Source organism: Gobio gobio (genome assembly GCF_949357685.1).
Source record: "Gobio gobio genome assembly, chromosome: 6".
Taxonomy (NCBI): domain Eukaryota; kingdom Metazoa; phylum Chordata; class Actinopteri; order Cypriniformes; family Gobionidae; genus Gobio; species Gobio gobio.
In genome coordinates, this window is record NC_137102.1 from 22,530,520 (window position 1) to 22,552,619 (window position 22,100).

Sequence of the window (22,100 nt, forward strand, 5' to 3'; positions counted from 1 at the left end):
AGTATAACCATATAAGAAATGTGTTTTTATTATGAAGTAGCTTTAGACTGAGTTATTCAGAAGCTCTCCTCCCAGGATGTTGTTCATCAGTCTTTTACATCAAAGTTTTACTTAAGTGTGATTCATTTGTTACAGTCGTCAGATTCTCATAAGCTCTTGACAAAAAGGGAAATGCGAGAGAGACAGAAATTGAAACTGAAATGCGTTGACGAGAAGAGCTACTTCCTGTCTTTAGCGCTGTTGAAAATACATCTACTGACACTGTCAAATGCCCTTAGCACCTGATTTGCATTCCAACTGCAGTGAGTTTTGCAGTTTCAGGATTGTGCATTATTCAAAAGTGAATCATGAATGCCTTTCAAATTCCAGTTCACATCCTGAATTGAATTTTAATTCAGTCAAAAATCAAAAAACATGAATTCATTCAAATTAGAATTCAAGGAAGTAGGATTAAAATGGTTGAAAATCAAATAATTACATATATCTACTTTAAATAATATTTCATTTCTGTACAAAATTACCTGTAAACATGTTGGCATGCATCAATTATTTCCAGAATTTGGGATATTAATAATTAGTGTTTTGAATGCCACCTATAGAAATTTGCATTTAAATGCAAATAAAAAAAGGTCATTCTGAAGAGCTCAGTGAATTCAAGCGCGGTGCTGTGATAGGATGCCACATTTGCAATAAGCCTGCTCGTGAAATTTCAGTCAACTGTAATTGGTATTATTAGAGAGTGGAAGCGTTTAGGAACATCAGCAACTCAGCATGAAGCGGAAGACCACGTAAAGTCACAGAGATGGGTCAGCGAGTGCTGAGGCGCATGGTGCATAAAAGTCACCAACACTTTTCTGATTCCATCACTGAAGAGATCCAAACTTCTACTGGCATTAATATGAGCACAACAACTGTGTGGCGGGAGCTTCATGGAATGGGTTTCCATGACCGAGCAGCTGCATGCAAGACTCAAATTATCAAGTACAATGCAAAGCATCAGATGTTTAAAGCATGCCATCATTGAACTCTGTGGAAAAGTGTAGAGTGACGAATCACGAAGAACTTGGCTGAAGTGGTTTTGTGGAGCAGGGATGATGTATGGGACTGTTTTTCAGGGGTTGGGCTATAGGTCCAGCATAACTGTGCCCCGGTGCACAAAGCCAGGCCCATAAAGACATGGTTGGATGAGATTGGTGTGGAAGAACTTCACTGGCCTGCACAGAGCCCTAACATCATTGACTGACCTCACAAATCTCCCAAGGTTTATTTTTCTCTATTATGCCACCTGATGGAGTTTTGGTTCCTTGCCACTGTCGCCTTTGGCTTGGCTTGCTCAGTTGGGGACACTAAATTTTCAACTAAATATCCAAATAAATGTAATTACTAAACTAAATATATCAACTAAATTACTGATCTGCCCACATTGTCACTATATGATAATTGAAATGAGCTAGATGACATCACTGTTTTCTCCTGAGCGGCTGTACAGCTGAATCAAATTCTGTTGCCTTATTTTCCTGTTTAACACTGCAAAGGTGCTTTGAAACAATCTGCATTGTAAAAAGCGCTATATAAATAAAGTTGACTTGACTAATGTACTTGCTCTGGCTCTTGTTTTATATGATTTTGTTCTGTTATTATGCTTGCTGTTTGTCATCTGTTGATTTTGTACAAGCAGAATGTGGCAGTTGGTCAGCATTGTAGTTGTTCAGTCACAGTGATGAGCGCTGCATTTTACCCAAAGTTGAACATTCGTGAACTCTCGAACGCAGAAGTTACGCTCCTGGCATTTTAAAAATGCGGTGCTCCCATTGAAAACAATTGGAAAAATATGCTAACCTCTGGGGAAAAACGCTTTGGTGGACACAGAGCCTTAAAGCTGCAAAGGCAACATGTTCTCACTCCCACTTGTCACATATTGGCGGTTGGTCAGGACCCTTCGGCGTCACATTTTAACGCACAGGGCAGAGTGCTGCACGGGTTCGGGTACTACTGTGGTAACAAACCAAGCACAAGCAGTTCTATCGAACAGTATTTTTCAAAAGGAGACAGAACTGAATGTGCCTCGTAGAGATGATAAGGACACATAACCATGTTTGACAGCTTCGGCTGAAGTCGTCCTTGTGTTAATGGTCGTGTAATAACTTCTGTATGCTGGCAATAAACATTTTGGTAAGTGTGTCTATAATGTGATATGTTAAACTGATTTTATTGCTTGTGCGGGTCGGGTGTCGGTTTTAAGAACTGCGGGTACGGGCGGGTGCGGATTTACAAAATCGGACCCTTGCAGGACTCTGGCACAGGGTGCCCCTTTAGCGTAATTTTTCGGCATGCAGGGTACTCCATTGATTTCAATGAGAAACTTTTGCCGTCATACACAGACGCGTTAGGCATAGGAATGTTTCCGTCATGATGAAATGATTACATATTATTTTTTATTTACGCTATTTATTAAACACGTTTGAACACGTAACCCCATTCCCAAACCTACCTATTTGTGTATTATTTGATATAAAACACAGGATAGGCAGATATGACTGCAGGCACAATTTATTCAAAAAGGCTTTCCTGTGGCTCAAACAGTAGAGCATGGTGCTAGCAACGCCAAGGTCATGGGTTCGATTCCCAGGGAAAGCAAGAACTGACAAAATGTGTACCTTGAATGCAATATAAGTCGCTTTGGATAAAAGCGTCTGCCAAATGCAAAAATATAAATGTAAAAAAGTACAAATATTCCAAGTGTTCCTAAATTAAAACGATTGATTTGTGTGAAAACAATGAACAGCTGTATTTTTATTAACTAACGTTAACCAAGATTAACAAATACAAATGTATTGCTCGTGGTTATGTTAGTTAATACATTAACTAATGTCTAATGAAACCTTATTGTAAAATGTTACCTATTTTATTATTATTACCATTGTTACTATTATTATTGTTATTATTTTTAATACGTTTAGTGTTTGTGTTGAATTGAAATTTTGAATTCATTTTTCATTCCAGTTCAGCTTAGATGTGTATATCAGATTCATGAATCGACAGGAGGCCGATTCTTGAAGTTGGAATAGGGAGCTTGAGTATTCTGTATTAACAGATCTTCTTCCTCAGTGGATCACTTTCATTCCTCAGAGAGCAGAAGTGGTTTCAAACTGAATGGTTAGTGGCCTGTGGTTAAAGAGACCCTCATGTGGTAGAGCCTGGCCAACTGCTCTCATCTATTCAAGGGCACTACAACATCTGTGATCATAGACTTCCTACTGTCTCCTTTCTCCACAACTGCCTTTTCATCATACATTTGTTCTAGCATTCCCTTTCTCCTTATTGCACATGCTGATTAAAGGCAAACAGGGCTGGCAGTAGGGCATGTGTCTTACTTCTGGTGCTCAGCCCCGGCTGAGGGAATTTCAAGCCTTGAGTGGATTTACATTCATGAGTCATCAGCTGCTTTAAATATTATTTGCCAGTCATTATTCTGAAACAACATACAATTCTCTGCAAAGGAGACAAATGACTTTTCAGTTCATTCTAATTTAAAAGAAAGCTATAAGGTACATGACATCTGTCAAACTGAATTCATACTCACCATGCCCTTATAAAAATGTCTTATAGAAGTATAAAATGATGTTATAATATTTGAAATTGTGCTAAATGATTACCCTATTTTGGCACTATGGTATTTACATGTTTCTACAAAGGATACCTGTGGCAGAGGGGGCGTGGTTTAGCAAAGTCTGCACGGAGAGAGAGAGTCAGGAGAGTGACGGTGAGTAAGTAGGTCAAGTGCATAATGAGAAACACCTGTGTCTAATTGCAGTGATTGGCGCGGAGAGACGGTATATAAGCCAGATGGGAATGGGCCACTGGGAGAGAGACACTGGCTGGGAACTCGTGGTCGTGAGACGGACTGGACAAAGAAAACTATACAAATTATTTGAGCCTGAGTTATTGGAAGAGCGGTGTGCGCACGTTTATGTTGTATAAAGAGAAGTTGAATAAAAACCACGAGTACCAGTCACGCTGACCCTGCCTTCTTCCTCCTTGTAAACAACTAATGTTTCACTACAGTGGTGCCGAAACCCGGGAGGAAGAAGAGTGCCGCTGCCAGGATGCAGAGCCCGTCAGGATCGCCATTTGCGGACATCATCGCATCACTCGCGGGCCTCCACCAGGAACATCATCAGGCGCTCGTGGACATGAGAGAGGATCAGGAACGGCGGTTCCAGGTCCTCGTCCACGCCCAGCAGGAGGACCGCGAGGCGTTCCGGAGCTGGATGGGCCGGGAGGTTCGGGCCGAGCCAAAGCCATCAGCAGACCCACCCACGCAGCTGCCTCTCACCAAAATGGGCGCAGAGGATGATCCAGAGGCGTTCCTGGACCTGTTTGAGAAGACGGCTGAGGCCAGTGGGTGGGACGAGGATCATTGGCCGCTGCGCCTAATCCCTCTCCTAACAGGGGAGGCGCAAATAGCGGCCCAACAACTGCCGGTCCCAAATCTCCTGGTGTACCAAGACTTAAAGAAGGCCATCCTCCAGCAATCCCTCTCCTAACAGGGGAGGCGCAAATAGCGGCCCAACAACTGCCGGTCCCAAATCTCCTGGTGTACCAAGACTTAAAGAAGGCCATCCTCCAGCGGGTCGGCCTCTCCCCTGAGCAACATCGCCAGCGGTTCCGATCGCTGGACCTGGGGGAGAGTGGCCGGCCCTTTGTACTCGCACAGCAGCTCCGGGACGCGTGCCGCAAATGGCTGATGGCTGAGGGAAGCGACACGGACAAAGTCGTCAATCTGGTGGTGCTGGAACAGTTTATAGCCCGACTGCCCACGAAGACAGCGCAGTGGGTCCAGTGCCACCGTCCGGAGTCGCTGGACTTGGCCATCCAACTGGCAGAGGATCAGCTGGTGGCGTGCCCTGGGGTCGGCGGACCCCTCCCTTCAGTCTCTCTCTCCACCCCTTCCCCTGTCTCTCACTCTCTCTCTCTCCCTCACAGGCCGGTCCCGTTGCCACCGACTCGCCGGAGCCTACCACCGGGAGTCCCACCACGATGGAGGTCTGGGGGGAATAGGGAGTCGCCGAATTCCGTTCCCGCTCCACCCCGGGAGGCGGGGCCGACCCATCCGGGACACACTTTTAACCCCATTCCTTCCTTCTCTCCGCGTCAATCCCTTGACCTGCTTCCTACCCATAGAGTGGCGGGGAGGCCCGGGCCGGCCTGTTGGCGTTGCGGGGATCCGGGCCACTTCGTCGATAGGTGCCCGGTCATGGAGGTGGGGACGCTGGTCCGGGTCCCGGACGCCCCGCAGGCTGCCCTCGATCAGGCTGGGTTGTACCAAATACCTGTGAGTATTGAGGGGGGTACTTATCACGCTTTGGTGGATTCCGGTTGTAACCAGACCTCCATCCACCAAAGCTTGATGTATCCGGGGGCATTGGATAGTGGCCGCATGGTTACGGTAAGGTGCGTGCACGGGGATGTTTTGAAATATCCACTAATGACAGTCACTATTAAGTTTCGGGGTCAAAAGCATAAAGTGGAGGTGGCGGTTAGTTCGCACCTCCGGCATCCGCTAATTTTAGGGACGAATTGGCCGGGGTTTAGGTTATTATTGGGAATGTTATGTGCGGATGTCTCCTGGGAGGACAGAGAGCACGGAAGGGGTGCGGCGGTACAGGTGGGCGAGGCTGAGCCGGGACCTCTGGGAGTGGCTGCAGGGGAAAGGAGCGCTGTTGAAAGACTAAACCTTTCGGAGCGCGATGATTTTCCCCTGGAGCAATCCCAGGATGAATCGCTAAAAAATGCGTTTGATCAGGTCCAGTCCATCGACGGTCAGCCTGTCCACCCTGCACGGCCGCTCTCATATCCGTATTTTGCTATTTTAAAAGATAAGTTGTATCGAGTGACCCAGGATGCTCAGACAAAGCAGGATACAACTCAGTTGTTAGTACCCAAAAACCGCCGGGAAATGCTTTTCCAGGCGGCTCATTGTAATCCGATGGCTGGGCATTTGGGGATGACCTCCACATTAAATCGTTTAATGACCCGATTTTTCTGGCCGGGCATTCACGAGAATGTACGTAGATGGTGTGCTGCATGTCGGGAATGTCAGCTGGTAAATCCGCCGGCCGCCCCAAAAGCGCCATTGCGCCCCCTTCCTCTCATGCAGGTCCCCTTCGAGAGAATTGGTATGGACCTCATCGGGCCATTAGAACGATCTGCACGAGGACATCGATTTGCATTAGTCCTGGTGGATTATGCAACTCGATATCCTGAGGCAGTAGCGCTCCGCACCATTTCAGCGAAGAGTGTGGCGGACGCACTGTTTAGCCTAATCTCCCGAGTGGGAATCCCGAAAGAGATTCTCACTGATCAAGGCACGGCGTTTATGTCACGTGGGTTACGCGAGCTATACGAATTATTGGGCATTAAATCGATTCGCAGCAGTGTCTATCACCCACAAACAGACGGCTTGGTGGAACGATTTAATCGCACGTTAAAAACAATGATTCGTAAGTTGTCCAGGATGACGCCAAAAATTGGGACAAATGGCTTGAACCCCTGCTATTCGCGGTACGTGAGGTCCCGCAAGCCTCCACGGGGTTTTCCCCCTTCGAGCTTCTGTATGGGCGTCAACCACGGGGGGTGCTTGACGTCATGCGAGAGGCTTGGGAGGAGGGACCCTCCGAGAGTAAAAACGAAATTCAGTATGTGTTGGACCTGAGAGCAAAACTCCACACTTTGGGGCGGCTCTCGAGGGAGAATTTGCTACAGACCCAAGACAGACAGTGCCGCTTATATGACAGGGGAACTAGGATACGAGAATTTACACCGGGAGAGAAGGTACTTGTATTATTGCCCACGTCTAGCTCTAAATTACTCGCCAAGTGGCAAGGACCATTTGAGGTCACACGACGAGTTGGGGATCTCGATTATGAGGTGGTTAGAACGGACAGGAACGGGGCACGTCAAATTTACCACCTTAATCTCCTGAAAAAGTGGAGGGAGACGGAGTCAGTGATGCTAGCGACGGTGGTGAGTGGAGAGGAGGATCTCGGGCCAGAAGTGAGTACCAAAGTGCAATCCCTTGCTCTGGCCCCAGGGGGAGATCACCTCTCACCTTCGCAGCTCACTGACGTAGCCCAGTTGCAAGCAGAATTTGCAGACGTGTTCTCGCTCCTGCCCGGTCGAACAAACCTCATTCATCACCATATTGAGACAGAGCCGGGTGTTGTGGTGCGCAGCCGGCCGTATCGCTTGCCTGAGCATAAAAAGAAAATAGTTCAGGGAGAATTAGAGGCAATGCTGGACATGGGCGTAATAGAAGAGTCCCACAGCGATTGGGCGAGCCCGATAGTTTTAGTTCCTAAAACGGACGGCTCGATCCGTTTCTGAGTGGACTACCGCAAGGTGAATGCTGTGTCAAAATTTGACGCATATCCAATGCCTCGGGTTGACGAGCTGCTTGATCGACTAGGTACGGCTCGCTTTTATTCGACATTGGATTTAACAAAAGGGTATTGGTAGATCCCTCTGACACCATTATCCAAGGAAAAGACCGCTTTCACAGTCTTGTCCCAGGAGGTGGGGGGTGAGGAGCGGCCGGTGCTGTACGTTAGTCGTAAGCTCTCTAAGAGAGAGACTAAGTACAGCACCATAGAAAAGGAGTGTTTGGCCATTAGGTGGGCCGTCCTCACCCTTAGATATTACCTCCTGGGAAGGGAGGTCACCCTCTGTTCAGACCACGCGCCCCTGCAGTGGCTCCACCGTATGAAGGATACCAACGCGCGGATCACCCGTTGGTATCTAGCTTTACAGCCTTTTAAGTTCAAGGTGGTCCACAGGCCGGGGGCCCAGATGGTTGTAGCTGACTTCCTCTCCAGAAATGGGGGGGCGGCTGCAGGCCGGATGGGTCCTCGGCCTGAGTCGAACGGTGGGGGTATGTGGCAGAGGGGGCGTGGTTTAGCAAAGTCTGCACGGAGAGAGAGAGTCAGGAGAGTGACGGTGAGTAAGTAGGTCAAGTGCATAATGAGAAACACCTGTGTCTAATTGCAGTGATTGGCGCGGAGAGACGGTATATAAGCCAGATGGGAATGGGCCACTGGGAGAGAGACACTGGCTGGGAACTCGTGGTCGTGAGACGGACTGGACAAAGAAAACTATACAAATTATTTGAGCCTGAGTTATTGGAAGCGCGTTGTGCGCACGTTTATGTTGTATAAAGAGAAGTTGAATAAAAACCACGAGTACCAGTCACGCTGACCCTGCCTTCTTCCTCCTTGTAAACAACGAACGTTTCACTACAATACAATATTCCAATATGCAAAAAAAAAAAAATTGGTACTCCTAAGGTACTTTTTGTTAGTGTATTGATTTAGTAGACAGTAAAATCATAACAAAACAGATATTATCACATCGGATTTTGAGAAAAGTTAGTTGTGTTATTATCCTCTGTGTGCTCATAAGAAAACCAGTGACTTCCAGTAAATTCATTTCCTTAGCAGTTCAAAGTAACCCAAGACACCTGCTTAACAACAGCATTAAGACAGATTCAAGTGACATCACTTCCTTGCCAACACAGATTTGGATACAAAAAACCCACTAGGCAGGATGCAGGGTTTTTCTCACAGAAAACTGAAAAAATTTAGATGTATAAAGCTACAATATCATATGAGTAGGGGTTTTTCATGGATATGACACCTGATGAAAAACACCTTTTTCTAATTTACTGGAACAGATCAAATTCTTGGCAAATATGGGCCAACTTTATTAATGGTACTGGCTGACACCATTAATACAAGCTGATGTTTAGAAATACACTGATGTGTCAGGGACTCTTCAACAAAACCTCCAGTTATACACTGATGCAGTGCAACAACACCTAATCACCTTTTCTCTTGGCTTCCCTTGCCATAACAAAAGTGCTTTATAAACACACAGTTAAAGCAGCCAGAGAAAAACTAATGTTAAAAATGTATGGGTCAAGAGCCCAACTAAAGCAAACACTGAACACCATCATGGTTTTTATTAAATTAAATCATTATTTTCATTAAAACAGAAATGACAGAAATAATGTCAGTCTGGTTAGTAAAGTGTGAAGCTGGTAGTGCTGTTTGTGGAGTTGTTTAATCATCTTCTGATGAGATCTTGAGATATTTAATGTCTTATTTTATCTTCAGTTGATTTCATCTAAGGCTGTGGCTGAAGTCAGTTGTAGTTCTTGGCTGCGTCCGAAACCTGTAAAATTCTGCCTTCGGAGGACATATTTCAAGGCAAGAAGGCACCAGGGCGTGTCCGAATCTAATGTTAGCTTCACTTCCTGTCTCCTGAGATACCTTCATCTGATCGATTTTTGAAGGCAGCATATTTGTTCTGTGACAGTTGAGCTGGAATAAAAAGATGGTGTCCGAAAGTTGCATTGGCTGGTCAGTTTATGTATAAATGTAAGTTTTTTTTTACCAACATTTCCCACTTCTGATGTAATTTCTAGCAAGAAATTACTAATGTAGTAATTAAATATTTGTTTACTCACCAAAGCTCTCTCTATTTGGCTGTAAATCATTAAACGGTTACACTGCCTCAGAAGTCTGTCCTTAGAAATCAGTTTCGTGAGGTACCTTTCATGCACAAACGCTGCCATTGTCTGATAAGGCAGTGAGGCAACGAGTCAGCTGCCTAGGTTTTCGGATGCAGCCCTTGTGTTTCTCTTTCCTTAAGTGATTCTGCTCATTATCATCAGGTGTTCATCATTAATGGCCAATCATCACTTAATTATCTCATTAACTTCAACACTGCTTCAATGGTACTTTATCTCAGTAGTGAGCACACACATGAACACTAGGAAGAGTTCATTTAACATGGGCGTTTTTCTGTGAACTATTACATAAATCTTACCTGTTTCATTTACATATAACTGGCATATATGAATCACATTCAGTTTATTAATACAATTACATAAATATTACCTGTTTCATTTATGTATGACTTACAAATATGAATCCTATTAAGTTTATTAATGTGTTTATGTTAAAATTATGTAATCCAAATGCATGGGAAATTTATATGCAATTCAAATATATAAATTTTATGTTTAGACATGATTTTTTTTTAGTGTATATTTATATATATACCGATCAGGCATAACATTATGACCACCTTCCTAATATTGTGTTAGTCCACCTTTTGCTGCCAAAACAGCCCTGACTCGTTGAGGCATGGACTCCACTAGGACACTGAAGGTGTGCTGTGGTATCTGGCACAAAGATGTTAGCAGCAGATCTTTTAAGTCCTGTAAGTTGTGATGTGGGGCCTCCATGGATCGGACTTGTTTGTCCCACAGATGCTTGATTGGATTGAGATCTGGGGAATTTGGAGGCCAAGTCAACACCTCAAACTCATTGTTATGCTCCTCAAACCATTTCTGAACCATTTTTGCTTTGTGGCAGGGCACATTATCCTGCTGAAAGAGGCCACAGCCACCAGGGAATACCGTTTCCATGAAAGGGTGTACATGGTCTGCAGCAATGCTTAGGTAGGTGGTACGTGTCAAAGTAACATCCACATGGATGGCAGGACCCAAGGTTTCCCAGCAGAACATTGCCCAAAGCATCACACTGCCTCCGCCAGCTAGTCTTCTTCCCATAGTGCATCCTAGTGCCATGTGTTCCCCAGGTAAGCGACGCACCCGGCCATCCACTTGATGTAAAAGAAAATGTGATTCATCAGCCAGGCCACCTTCTTCCATTGCTTCCATTGTTCCGTGGTCCAGCCTTCGCTCCCCACGTGCATCAATGAGTCACCGGTTCACCACTGTTCCTTCCTTGGACCACTTTTGATAGATACGAACCACTGCAAACCAGGAACACTCCACAAGAGCTACAGTTTTAGAGATGCTCTGACCCAGTCATCTAGCCATCACAATATGATCCTTATCAAAATCGCTCAAAATCGCTCCTTACGCATGCCCATTTTTCTTGCTTCTAACACATCAACTTTGAGGACAAAGTGTTCACTTGCTGCCTAATAAATCTCACCCACTAACAGGTGCTGAGATGAAGAGATGATCAGTGTTATTCACTTCACCTCATAATCATAATGTTATGCCTGATCGGTGTGTGTGTATATATATATATATATATATATATATATATATATATATATATATATATATATATATATATATATATATATATTAGTGCTATCATAGTTAGCTCGTTAACACATGCTATACATTTGTTCAGTTTAACACGTTAAAAATATTTAACACAGAAACGTTTTTTTCTGTCATCCTTGGGTACATTATATGATCACGCTCTTATTCATGCAAATGCTTTTAAAACATTTAAGTGTGACAAGACAAAAGATAACGTGCTGTCTGTGAATGTCCAGTCTATGTGACACACACACACACATTGCTCAGAAAGATGCGCGGCAGTATCGTGAGCACAGACCAGAATCGAGTTCTCTTTCACGCTTGAATGAACAATAACACAAATAATTTTGTCAAAATGTCGAGTATTCTCACAAGAGCAGTCTTAAGTGACGTCTTGAATGAACGTTTGTGAGAAAATGAGATGCGCATGACAGTGCGTCAGATCCGCGTCATGTTTGGCAGTGGCATCAGCCAAATAAACCTGCTGTGATGTCTGTCATTAATTTAAATCAAAGAACAAAGGTAATAGAGAAAATTGTAGCTTTAATAAGGATTAATCTATGTGGCGAGCAGCGAGGCTGAGGGACCGTGAGAACGGGCCGAGGTCGCGGTCATTAGTGATGATGAAGCGGAGTGACGGGAGTATAAAGGAGGAGAGACGACAGTGAAGCCCTCGCTGCTGAGGGGGATCGCGGTGCTGAGGAGTTCGGGCAGCGCGGAAGAGAGAAGACCGCGAGTGGCTGCCCGAGGCAGTGGTGCTGGAGCGAGTACAGATCCGGTGGGACGGAGAGCTCGCTGCCGTGCCCCTGGGTCGAGGTGGGGTGGCTGCCGTCCGAGAGGGAGCGGAGGAGTCGCCGGTGCTTGCCGTGAGCCGGAGCCTGCTGCCGTCCGCCATTAAGGGGAGGAGCAGGGAGCACAGGACTCGCTGCCGGCTGCCCTCAGTAGGAGGAGCCACTGCCGGCCGCCAGGGGGCGGAGGAGGATCGAGCCATCCACCAAGCGTCCAGTACCATCGCATGGCACCACGAGGAAGAGCCTCTCGGCTGGCTGACGAGCGGCAGTGTGTCCGGGAACCGGACTAATTTTGTTTTTCTTTTTTTTCCCTCTCCTCTCTCCACTCTCTCGTCTCTGTCGCTCCTCATGCTCCCTGCTCCGTTCTCTCACCTAGCTGTCCTTACCCCCAGGCGCTGCGGCCGGGGGTGCCACCCGGCCTGCGAAGGGCGTTGGGGGTATTTGGCGAGCAACGAGGCTGAGGGACCGTGAGAACGGGACGAGGCCACGGTCATTAGTTATGATGAGCGCCAGCTGCGTGCCGTCGGCCTCATGTCTCACAGAGGAGTGACGGGAGTATAAAGGAGGAGCGACGACAGGGAAGGACGAGAGAGGACCAGGCCTGGGTTTTAAGTTGTGTTTTATTTATGTTTTGTTATGTGTGTGTGCGGCAATCGTCCGTGAGGGGCTGCCGCTTTTACTTTCATTTTGTGTTCATTTATTTTATTAAAGTATGTTGTATTGTTCACCGGTTCCCGCCTCCTTCTTCCCACACGAACACACTGCGTTACAATCTATATTTAATGTATTATATATACAGTGCTGACTGTTTGATAACTTCAATTTCTGTATATTTCCTACCTGTTAGAAGGCCACAAGTAAATATGAAATTTATTATAATGGGTTTATATGAAGATTTTTTTCACTTAAAATGTTTTTTTGATTGTATGTATGTATGTATACATATATATATATATACATATATATATATATACATATATATATATATACATATATATATATATATCAGTTATAGAGCGAGACCTAGAGAGAAAGGCCATTGCATCTGCATAACATGTGTTGAAAAGAGTTTTGCTGCCCACTACAGGATGACCTGACCTGATGTTTCTCATTCTTCTGAATTATGAATATTGGGAGCTGTTAAAACATACTATATATGTTTTAACAGTCCCCAACTCTTTTTGTGTGTATGTGTGTGTGCAATGGACTTTATGTAGGCCTGTATTTTCCACTGTCAACAACATGTCATGATGTAATTTCCTGTGGTTCCACAGTAATTATTTAACTATGTGCTCACGTGCAAAGAGGGAACATTTCAAATTGCATTCTTTTGGGGGTCATGCACCAGCCGAGCAACTGCCATTGAGATGACATTAAATGATAACAGAAAGCTTTTTTGGTTTTATACGCCTCCTTAATCGTGAGAAGTGACAGTTTTGGGCTAACCCATAAAGCTAAAGAAAACCATTTTATAATTATTGACCTTTCCACTGTGAAAGTGTTAAAACTTTCTTTCGTTTGTTTGCTAAATGTAAAAACTTTCACAGAAGCAGTTTGCTAGGAAACACTCTTCACCTCCTGCCAGTAAACAACTTAGCAATTTCGCTTCGGCATCTTCCACACAACAGTTATTTGTCTGAATCACTAAATGTCATTCCAAAACACTACATTTCTCTTAAATGTTCAGTTGAAAAGATATTATAGAATTAAAAAAAAAAAAAAATATTCACAGTTATATTCCGAGTTTTTCTGACATGACATGAAAATGTACCTTTTTAATATGTGGTGCACTGGCTTTATGGTGCATATTATTCCACATTTATGTTTACTTGCTACTTCAAAAAATAAGTAAAATAGAAATGTAAAGAATTTATCTTTATAATAACTTTCTCAACCTCTACTTTTATTTGTCACTTTACAGATGTAAAACAGGTTGCTAATGCTGCATGTTGACAGGAAATTTTCATACATTTTCAAGTTGTAATGTGTTTTATCTCTGTTGTGCAGCTGTTAGATAAAAGATGCTTTCAAAAATGTAAATGCATGCAACTGTGTTTATCTTCCAGTCAATGCAGGGTAGCAGAATGTCTTTTGTCTCAAATTTGTTATTCTGAACGTAAAATCAGCTTTCAAAACTTGCTGTAAACAAAATTATTCAAGTCAGAAAGCTTGACATGTATCACCTCATGTATCAGTAGTTGTCAAACAATGCTAAGGTCTCCCTTGGGCAAAATGTTAGGAGAATAAGAAACACTCAAGTGACACACTAGAAATGATTCAAGTGCTAAAATATCTGCCTGTAGAGGAGTTAAAGGTGATGTGTGTCATTTTTCAATACTTTCTCATATCCCAGCTTAATGGCAGAGAAAACTTTAAGCCATGCGTAGGTTGATTCCCTCAAAACGTGTAAACACTGTAGATCTGTGGCCAGTGTTGGGTAGCAACTGATTATATTAATCTGGATTACATAATCAGATTCCAAATATTAAATACTTGTAATTAGATTATATTAAATTAATTATTTTAAATTCAGCTTTGCATCACAGGAATAAATAACATTTTGAAATAAGGATTAGGATAAAGTATTAGTTCACTTTAAAATGAAAATGACCCCATGATTTAGCCATCCTAGGTCTATATGACTTTCATCTTTCTGATGAACACAATCTGATTTACATTAATAAATATCCTGATGTTTCCAAGCTTTATAATGGCAGTGACGGGGTCCATTGAGTTTGAAGCTCAAAAAAAGTGTATCCATCCATCTATACGTACTCCACACAGCTCTGCGGGGTTAATAAAGGCGCTCGGAAGCGAATTGATCGAGTTTTGTAAGAAAAATATCCATATTTAAAACTTTATAATGTAAAATATATGGCTTCCACCAGATCGTCTTCCGTATTCAACTTACGGAAAAAGCGTAACTGGCGCGATGATGACGTCGGACCTTTTGAGCTTCAAACTCATAGGCTCTGTTCACGGCCTGTTTTGAACGTTGCAAACATGAACCACAAAAAGGTCTTTAAAAGATTTAACATTGCTGCTTGCCAACAAAAAGGTTGAAAATTGGGTTGTTATAAATAGGGTCTTGGATAGACGCAATAACTTTCAAATAAATTAATATCATATTCGAAGAGTGATATAAGCATCACTGAATAATTTGTGAAGCAAGAGATGGATATTGGCAACAAGAAGTGCGACAAATACTGTACATATAGATGTAGAATTTCTGCTCAGAGGTAGGAGACAATAAATTAGGTGATGTGAGCAATGTCATTATTTGAAACAACTAAATAAATATAATTGTAGATAATTATAATTATAATTGGAATAATAATTAGGTTTGTTTTTGCAGCTCTAATCCTGCCTGTCATGCATGGCATAAAGTTTCCTGTAAGTTTTTTTTTTTATTCAGATTTTTTTTTTTGTGATTATAAAGTTTGGAAACAGCAGAGTAATGAACAACTTACAACCATTCCCATATTTAAAACCAGACCAACTCTGGCAGCTGAGACACATTAATGTTCACTCTTCTGAAAATTATTCTTATATGTAAAGAGAAAAACCCAACAATTTTCCCTCCTCAAGGAAAGCAAAATGGCATGCATACCAGTTATGAGCCTTGTAAAATGTATATACATTTGCATTCAAGGCATTTAACACAACCTCTTACCCAGAGCAACATAGAAAAAGCTCTGTAATTTTCATATGCGATGTGAAATCATCTGCATATAATGCTTTTCTGCATATAATGATCACTTAAACAGCTTCAAATTATACCTCAGAGAAAGATGAAGGACCAGAGTGCTACAGCGAGATTTTTTAGAGCTAGAGCAAACAAAATTGTCATATTTCAAGACTCAAATGAATGTTTTGCTTCAATTGGGAGTCAATAGGATGTTTGTAATTGGCACTAAACACAGGAGCCAAACATCTGTTGTGAAGAACAGGCCAGCAACACCACACTGTCATTTACTGCGCTCACCAAGAGGTCAGAAAATAATTTCAATCCTCATAATTCACAGTGAGCCACTTAAACAGCTACAGATACTCAGCTGCACTCTGGGCTTGTTGCCAGTCCAGTACCAGTTTATTGAAAAGAAAACTTCACCCTGAAAATTTAAATTCTGTCATTATTTACAAACTTGTTGTTTCAAACCATATGCTGCTATTTTTGTGAAGGACCACGTCTGTCAAGGTCTAAACAAGTCAGGTATCATAAAAGAGAATCCATGTAACATGTATGTTCTGTTTTGGTTTAGCTTAATTCTGTTTTGGTTCCGTTTTCCCTGTTTTGGTTTCCATAGTTAGTTTCCTTGGTCATTAAATAGTTCTACGCACCTGTTTCATTGTCCGGTATTGTTTATTTTAAGCATTTTTATTTCCCGAGATACTTCCATGTGATTCTCCTAGTGGAATTGTACCTCAGAGTTCAAAATGTTGTGTAAACCTGTGGAAAAGTGGGAGAGTAGATGGTGGAAAAGGGGAGACAACAACCAAAAAATCACAGAAATGCAACACACTCATTATACAGACACATGAATATTAAAATATGACCACAGAAGGGGGAAATAAACACAAAAAAAGTTAAGTTTAGGGGAACTTGATGCATTTTAAAAATAACCCCATGACAACAAAACTCTCAAAGATTTTTACCCGAAATGAATTTTAAAAATCGTGTGTTCATCTGAGTTGTCCAAGACTTAAGGAATGTTGTCGCACTTGAATTTGGAATACACACAAAACAAATTGACTGGATTCGAGAAGTTTATGTGGTTGAAATAAAAAAGCAACAAATTATTCCCTCAGGGGTCAATTTGACCCCCATAGGAATTAATTTGTCAAAAAAAATTCTGCCACAATCCAGAACACACACACACACACACACACACACACACACACACACACACACACACACACACACACACACACACACACACACACACACACACACACACACACACACACACACACACACACACACACACACACACACACACACACACACACACACACACACACACACACACACACACACACACACACACACAGACACACACACACAAAGAAAAGGGTACACCCCTACACCCCAGACACACACACACAAAGGGTACTTGAGTCAAGATGGCGCCGAGGACGGCCGCAACGTCGCAAGCTCTGCTGAAGCATTGTAGTTTTTTGTTTGTTCTGTTTATAGTTTTTGTGTTTTTTGTCTTGGATGTTGTCTGCCTTACTACGTACGACAGACAGACACTTTTGGACATTGGTTCGGCAATCGCACACCGAAAACCGGACTTTAAATTCATCAACGACGACACGCCGTTTACAAACACAGCAGCGGAACCCTTTGTCTGGGTGGCCCGGCCGCGGAGACGCGGCCGGAGAAGGGGCTGTAGAGCTGGCGTACCCGTCAGATTAAGACGCCGCGCAAACCGACCCCCGCTTCCCAGTATTTTACTGGCAAAAGTTCAGTCTCTGGACAATAAACTCTGCGAGCTGAGAGCGCGGATCTCTTTCCAACGAGACACGAGGGACTGCTGCATTATCTGCCTTACAGAAACTTGGATGTCCGCTGAGATTCCAGACTCAGCCATCGAAACCACGGGGTTCTCCGTGCATCGGATGGACAGAGAAAAAGATCTCTCCGGGAAAAGCAAAGGCGGGGGTGTGTGTTTTATGATCAACCGATCCTGGTGTGATCAGAGGAACGTACACTCTATCAAGTCTTTCTGCTCTCCTGATCTGGAATTTCTCATGGTTCTGTGCCGACCATTCTGGCTACCGAGGGAATTCACCGCGGTCATCATCACAGCGGTGTATATTCCCCCACAAGCCGACACAGACCGGGCACTAAAGGAACTGTATAGGTCAGTGAGTGAGCAGGAAACCGCGCATCCTGAGGCTGCGTTTATTGTGACCGGGGACTTTAACAAAGCCAACTTCAAGCGCATCGCACCCAAATACCACCAACATATTAGCATCAACACGCGAGGGAACCGTGTTTTAGACCACTGCTACTCCCCCTTCAAGGAGGGTTACAAGTCCCTCCCTCGCCCACCATTCGGCAAATCAGATCACGCGTCCATTCTACTTTTGCCCGCTTACAGGCAGAGACTGAAACAGGAAGCACCCACCCTCAGAACCATCCAGTGCTGGTCAGACCAATCGAACTCTATGCTACAGGACTGTTTTGATCACGCGGACTGGGAGATGTTCCGGTCGGCCTCTGATGACGACATCGAGGTCTACGCTGATAGCGTAACGTGTTTCATCAGGAAGTGCGTAGATGACGTTGTTCCGACCAAAACAATTCGGCTGTACCCAAACCAGAAGCCGTGGATAAATGGGGATGTTCGCGCGGCACTCAATGCGCGGACCTTCGCCTTTAACTCTGGTAATGCGGAGGAGCATAAACAAGCAAGTTATGCCCTCCGGAAAACAATCAAAGCAGCAAAACGCCAGTACAGGGACAAGATTGAAGGACAGTTCAACACCACCGACTCCAGAAGCATGTGGAGGGGAATTAACACCATCACAGACTATAAAGGGAACACAAACTCCACCGTGAACACCGCTGCCTCTCTCCCGGACGAGCTCAACACCTTTTATGCTCGCTTTGAGGGAAATAACACCGCCCTCGCGGAGAGAGAGCTCGCGGCTGAAGATACAGAGGTTAGTGCACTCTCCGTATCTGAAGCGGATGTAACCCGATCCTTCCGGCGGGTGAACGTCCGTAAAGCTGCGGGTCCAGACGGGATTCCCGGCCGCGTCATCAGAGCGTGCGCGCGCCAACTGGCTGGAGTTTTCACGGACATTTTTAACCTGTCCCTCTCCCTGTCTGTGGTCCCCACATGCTTCAAAACGTCCACCATTGTTCCTGTACCTAAGCAGTCAAAAACACTCTGCTTAAACGACTGGCGTCCTGTTGCTCTGACCCCCATCATCAGCAAATGCTTTGAGAGACTAGTCAGAAACCACATCTGCTCTGTTCTCCCCCCCTCACTGGACCCACTGCAGTTTGCATACCGCAAAAACCGCTCCACTGATGATGCCATTTCATCAACAATTCACACTGCTCTCTCCCACCTGGAAAAGAGGAACACATATGTGAGAATGCTGTTTGTAGACTACAGCTCAGCATTCAACACCATTGTGCCCTCCATACTTGACATTAAACTCCGGGCTCTCGGCTTAAACAGCTTGTTATGCAGCTGGATCCTGGACTTCCTGTCAAACAGACGCCAGGTGGTCAGAATGGGCAGTAACATCTCCTCACCACTGACTCTCAACACTGGAGCCCCTCAGGGCTGTGTTCTCAGCCCACTCCTGTACTCCTTGTACACACATGACTGTGTGGCAACCCACAGCTCCAACACCATCATCAAGTTTGCTGACGATACGACGGTGGTAGGTCTCATCACTGACAATGATGAAACGGCCTACAGAGAGGAGGTGCACACTCTGACACGGTGGTGTCAGGAGCACAACCTCTCCCTCAACGTCAGCAAGACCAAGGAGCTGGTGGTGGACTTCAGGAGGAATGAGAGAGAACACCGCCCCATCACCATCGATGGAGCACCGGTGGAGAGAGTCAGCAGCTTCAAGTTCCTCGGTGTCCACATCACAGAGGAACTCTCATGGTCCGTCCACACCGAGGCCGTTGTGAAGAAGGCTCATCAGCGCCTTTTCTTCCTGCGACGGCTGAGGAGGTTTGGAATGAGCCGCCACATCCTCACACGGTTCTACACCTGCACCATAGAGAGCCTGCTGACTGGCTGCATCACCACCTGGTACGGCAACAGTACCGCCCGCAGCCGCAAAGCCCTGCAAAGGGTAGTGCGCACGGCCAGCTGCATCATCGGAGGTGAGCTTCCCTCCCTCCAGGACATTTATGTCAGGCGGTGTGTGAAGAGAGCTCAGAGGATCATCAGAGACTCTAGCCACCCGAACCATGGGCTGCTCTCACTGATGCCATCAGGCAGACGGTACCGCAGCATCAGATCACGCACCAGCCGACTCCAGAACAGCTTCTTCCCACAAACAATCAGACTCCTTAACTCTTGACCCATCAGGATCATAACACACACTGGACAGAATATCACTCAGCACAACCCACTGTAGATAAACACACATTATATACACATTTATTTATCATACAGCATCTATTGCACTTTGGATTTCAATTTTTCAATCTGTGAATAATATTTTATACTGTACATTGTATATTATTATTACTATTATAGCGTAATGTATATTGTTTAGTGTATGTTTAGTGTATATTGTTTAAAGTATATGTATATTGTAAGTATGTGTATATTGTTTAAAGCTGTGAGAACTACACTCACATTGTGTAAATTATTTATTGTTTATTGTAGAGTTTACTGTGCTGTGAGTAATTGTGGGCGCATCAGTGTAATCTGATGCTGCTTTAAATGTTGTACATGTCATGTCATGACTACCATGTTGCTCGGAACTGCACCTAAGAATTTCACCTACTGTTGCACTTGTGCATATGTAGAGTGACAAATAAAGTGATTTGATTTGATTTGATTTGACACACACACACATGTTTGTTTTTGTGAAATGTGAGGACATTCCATAGGCGTAATGGTTTTTATACCGTACAAACCGTATTTTCTATCCCCTTACACTGCCCCTGCCCCTAAACCTAACCCTCACAGGAGAATGTGCAGTTCACTTTCTGTGAAAAAAACATTGTTCTGTGTGATTTATAAGCATTTTGAAAAGTGAGGACATGGGGAACGTCCTCATATTTCACCCTCTTTTTGTAATACCTATGTCATAGCCATGTAATTATACACATTTGTGTCCTGATATTTCACGAAAACATGCCCCCCCACACACACACACACACACACACACACACACACACACACACACACACACACACACACACACACACACACACACACACACACACACACACACACACACACACAGGGGTTTTTGTGATATGTGTGGACATTCCATAGGCGTAATGGTTTTTATACCGTACAAACCGTATTTTCTATCCCCTTACATTGCCCCTGCCCCTAAACCTACCCATCACAGGAAACTGTGCAGTTCACTTTCTGTGAAAAAAACCTCATTCTGTATGATTTATAAGCGTTTTGAAAAGTGAGGACATGGGTAATAAAATAATAAATAAAAATAAAATAATAAAAATTAATCAGTCACAATGGAGACAGCATACAGATATGAAGTGGTTATATATATAAGAAATATGCATGTATATACTGTATACTATATACTGTATACATTTATATAATTTATCATATATAAATATAAATATAACATATTTTTCTTAAATATATACATGCATGTGTGTGTATTTATACATAATAATTACACACAGTACACACACTTATATTATGTAAATACAAACTTTTATTTTGGATGTGATTAATCGCGATTAATAGATTCCCTGGCACTAATTAATATATTTTAAATGGGTAGCACTTTATTTTACAGTCATGTTCCTCATGTACATACCATGTACTTATTAGTTATTACAATAACTGGGTAATAACTAGGTACTAACCCTGAACCTACCCAAAACCCTAACCTTAATCCATGTAGTTACCTCATATTAACTTTCTTAGGTAAGTACACTGTAAGTACACATACGTTGCACGTACTATAAAATAAAAACCCAAACTTTAAATGTGCTAAATTACAACCTCATCATTACAAATGTGTAACTACGAATATATTTAAATACATGACATACAAATTTCGGCCACACTTTAGATTAGTGTCCAATTATCTCCATTAACTAACTAACTAACTAACTAACTAACTAACTAACTAACTAACTAACTAACTAACTAACTAACTAACTAACTAACTAACTAACTAACTAACTAATAATTTTGCCTCAATAAACTCCTAATGACTGCCTATTAATAGTTAGTAAGGTAGTTGTTAAGTTTAGGTATTGGGTATGATTAAGGGATGCAGAATAAGGTCATGCAGATTAATAAAGGCCTTCTGAAGCGAATAAATGCGTTTGTGTAACAAAAATATCCATGTTTAAAACTTTATAAAGTAAATTATCTACCCCCGGAGCTGTGTGGAGCAGTATCCGTAATGGATAGATGCACTTTTATGGACTTCAAAAACGAGCTACAGTCACTGCCATTATA